Below are 4837 nucleotides of genomic sequence, written 5' to 3' on the forward strand. Positions count from 1 at the left end.
AGTTGTGTTGTGATATCTTCCCGTGAGTCCCTAATCTCGATCTTACACATTTGCGTGCATGATTAGTGTACGATTGAATCGGGGGCGTCACAAGTTGGTATCAGAGCCGACTGCCTGTAGGAATCCCCCTTCCACACTCCTTGGCCGAAGTCGAGTCTAGACATTGCAAAAACTTTTACTAACTTGGCTGTGTGCCTTACGGGCCCACGTCGCCATCGGGTGGTATTAGGATCTTTTATTCCTCGTCTATACTCTGGGACTCTGATCTCTCTACTATTCGGGTTAAATGAATTTGCTAACTCTAAGATTAGGATCTCGTGATCGCATCCACCCGAAGAGCCCCTCACTTCAGATGATCGTCTGCTAAACAGAAGATTCCGAAGATACTCTCTGATGTTCACTCAAGACTTTGTGCCCATCACTTTTGCTATTCCTGACCACCGATAAATCCGTATGGATAACTACTTACACTTGCCATTCATACGATCATCCCCCATTGATCTTGTTATTACAAGATACCCCGAAGTTTTCTTTATTGTTCCGAGAGTACTTTGTGCCTACTGCCTAGCAGTTCTTTGCCACATGAATACCCCTTCAAATAAATCCTCGCACTTATCGAGTATCCGCTCATCCCCCAGCTGTTCATGTATTACACAAAAGTCTTCGAAATACCACCCGATATTCCGAAAATCCTCAGCAACCTATTGCTCTGGAATTTCTTGTTTGCTTTCATTATGATTAATCCCATAAGTATATAAATCTTATTGACATTCCTTGTCATTATCATTTTGAGTCTGTTGACTCAATATGTTTGCGAATACACGCAATCGTCATTGATCCTTATAAAATTACCTTTCCGACTGAGTTGCCATTCTTTTAACTGGAATTGGTTCTCGACCAATCCAATTGTCTTTGATTGTACCCTATGGCTATTCAACTTATCCACCCCTAATCAGAGCATTGCTTCTGATCCCTTGATTTGGAAATCATAATTTCTTTGCATTTGACAATTGAGTTAGTCAGTTGTTTCTATAATCTGCTTCCTCTAGCTGAGTACCGATGCTCACGTCAGATCCCTTGTGGACTACCAGATCCTTTGTTGGATTTTATCTGACAACGCCCTTCATATTCAATAAACTTGTGAGCCTTTTCTCGGATACATAATGCCTTTGGTAAATTGTATCGTCTGCTTTCTCAACCATGCTCTGCCTTCGAGCTTGAGTTAATTACTTCTAAAAGATTCTGGTATAGGATTCTAAGATGCCCCGATGGGTTGAACCTATGCCTTCCTTAATATGTGTGAACTCGAAAGTTTTCACGAGTCGTACTCTTCTGGTATTTTGCCAGATAAAATTTCAACGCTATAACTTCATCGAAAGCGAGAAGTGAATGAAAGGGTATGCATTGGAGAAGTGGGAGTCGACCTTGAACTTTGTGTTCATGCCCATGGACGCGATGTATATCCTATCATGGAAGCTTCTTGTAACAATAACTATTTCCTTGATAACTAACATATGGTATCTGTGAATTGACCCCTTGCAACCGTGGTTCCGACCATGATTGTTCTTCTTTGATCTCATTTCTCGGACAATTTAAAACAATTGTCTCCTATGGATCAATACGCCAGTCCAACCTTTACTTTGATCTTGTGTCGAGTATTACCCCCTGGTATCTCGAGATTATCATGGAACTGCATAACTTCTTATGAGTTCTTCATCAAGTGCTACCTTCCAACTAATTCCAATTTTTCACGGGCTCTGAGTTATTATACACTCAAAGACACCGATAACTGAACCGAGTCCGCACTACGGTTCAACAACTCTTCAGTAAGCTTCTATAAATACGAGTTTGTACCCGATCACACCATTCCTAGCCTGTTTGGCTATATCATTGTCGTGATGATTTTAACTGTGCTACCCGGTCCTTCTTCTCGGAGCACAATTTTCGACGATGAACTAACCTTACGTCGGTCCTCATCGTCATGTCATTTCGCCTTGAACAACAAGCTTGGTTTCGAGTTTGTGTCGTACCCTTGGTTCCAATAACCTTTCACTTCATCATTACTTTGACTTGATGTCGTCGCCGATCGATTACATCTTCATGAACTCTCGCGACAAAGGTGTCGTGATCATCAACATTCTGAGCTCATCCATGATATCAATTGAATTCATGATGAGAAATACCATCCTTGCCCTTGATGAATTGTATTATCATCGACCACTTTATGGCCTTCCCACCAACACAAGCTTGTTCATGCTTGGTGTTATACCTTGAGTTCCTTGCTACCCAGCATTTGATCTTCCTTATCTCGGAAGTATTACCATCTCTTTTTGTCAAGAATGTGGTGGGAATTTCACCACCTCTTAAGAATTCTTGATATCAAAATGCTTCTTGCCATCTTCGTTCATTTCTTGGTCCCCGTGTTAATTCCAACAAGTGAACGGTGTTGTTTGGATTCTTTCCTTCTAGCAACCCTAATTTTTTTTTAAGTTAATGATCGAAAGTTCATTCTTAGGCTATTGACTATTGAATCACCATTCTGACATTGGTCGTGCAACCCAACCCATATTTCGGGTGCACCTTTCAACCAATGTTTAATTGTGTATGTTTTCCTCGAGCATACATCATTATACCATCTGACAAATGTCATCTTCTTGTTCACATTATTGTGTAAATCCATCTTTTGAAAATCTCAATGAATTGTCGCTGAGTCAATCAGCCACCTCCTCACCTCTCCTTGGTTTAATGATGAACTATTGTTTCAGGAACCCGCTCCCATAGTTCATTTCCCGAGAGTCTTGCAATGCCATTTCAACGATTTGTGTTGCGTCTTTTCTTCTCGGACATCCTGAGTCTGAGGCATCATGACACCAAATGGATCTGAATCTCGGTCAGATATGATGGTTGGGACAACTTTCCACGAGTTATGTTGTTTGTCCTTTGATGACCCGGTAACATGATGTCATGTCTAGCACCCCCCCCCCCCTGGCTGGAGGACCTATCATTATAGATTCCTTTTCAGCAAGGTTATCCGTTCATCCATGGGGAAATTGTAAGACTTATTCTACAAGTTATTCCTGACGGATCCTTCGTGTTTCCAAAGTTTGATCTTCACCTGAAGACCATGTCAATGCTACCTCGAAGCATGTCAATGGTACTCCGATTCTCAACAGGAACATTTGAAGCACGATGCTAAATTTTGTTTATCATTTATCCTAACACCGTTGTATGGGTAATATCATGAGATTCCTCCCCCCCCTTACCTAAATGGTTGTCTACCTTATATCCTGTCATGGATATCTTGTTCTGCTTGTTCTTGGGAAGGATATACCCCTGATATATGTGTTTAAACACATTTTCCTTTCCATTATTTGGTTTAACCTTTCTTGTGATCTATATAATCTAAGCAGTAATAATTCACTGCGTAGGTAAAACACCTCGGTGTACAACTCTGCCAGTGAGACCCTGTTTCTATTGTTGATGGCATTTCGGTAACCGCCGATGGATGAGAACTTTGCCTCTTGGCCCGCCTCGTTCAACGAGCAGGAAAATAGTTCTCTTCGTCCCTCGCCCTTGGTATCGACGTTGTCGCCGACATAATCGACAGGCTACCCCCCTGACATGCCTTGCTTGCATGATCACGCAAGACGTCTCCGCCCTTCCTACTTCTAACCCACATGGTGGGCCCATAACCCACAGGTCCACTGGATCGAAACCTGACCTCTTGTACGACCCTGTTTCTAGTGGTTATTCCCCACGCTTGGCTTCGTATTTAATTCATGGGCCACCTTCCTAGTGCTCTATTATGGTATCAGACGCAATATTTACTGTCGCTACTCTAAACCCCTTTCTCACTCTGGTTCGGACTTCGAGCAACCACCTATCCGCTTGGAACCTCTTATTGTACCTTCGTACCTTACTCTCGATGTATTTTATATGTTCAACTCGAGAGATAATCTTATGCTCATTCATGGGTTAACCCCAGATTGTTTCCCTCATAAGCACTATTTCGTAGCCGAGCTGCCCCTTACCTATTCGTAAGTACGATGGAGATCCTGAAGAAAGGATGCTGACTTCATCATGATGACTGGAAGAAGAGTAATGAAGACATCAATGTAATGGATCGATCTCTTCGAGAAGAGCAACCAAGACCGAGAAGATTCGTTAGAGTTTCGTAACCAGATCTCCCCCTTACTCTCCCTCTTAAATCTCGGGACGAGATTTCTTGTAGTAGAGGAGAATTGTGACGCCCGGGTAATCAAGCTACAGTAACTCTCGGGTAATTATGCCACGTCACCTCGATTATTGTCGATAATCTCGCGTTAGTTCAGAACTGATTCAAATTCAAATTCAAAATCAAATCAAATGGTAAAAGTTTCCAAACTTTAAAACTAAAATGTTTGAGTTATGCCAAATAAAGCAAAGGTAATTTTGGTGAAGAGACCACACTTTAAAAAAATGTTTAAATACTATAAAATGTATAAAACGCAGCGAGAACAATTATTTAAATGCTTTTAAATAATAAACAATTACAAACTAATTTATTTTAGGTGCCAAGTTGATTGTGGTGGTGGCATATTGGTTAACACTAATTTAGGTGCAACTAATGTATTTTATAAAACTAGTGTATTTAAAATGTAAAATTAAAACAGAAAAGAAAAAGAAATAAAAACAAAATCACATACCCCCCCCCCCCGCCAATTGGGCCAAACGGCCCAGCCGGCCAGCCCAACTGGACACAACCGGCCAGCCCAGCCACCCCGCTCTAACCCTAGCCCTCACCTCTCGCTCCCTTCATTCCCTCCCGTGCGCCGCCACACACACACGACGCACGAAA

The sequence above is a fragment of the Triticum dicoccoides genome, chromosome 1B (genome assembly GCF_002162155.2).
Source record: "Triticum dicoccoides isolate Atlit2015 ecotype Zavitan chromosome 1B, WEW_v2.0, whole genome shotgun sequence".
NCBI classification, from domain to species: domain Eukaryota; kingdom Viridiplantae; phylum Streptophyta; class Magnoliopsida; order Poales; family Poaceae; genus Triticum; species Triticum dicoccoides.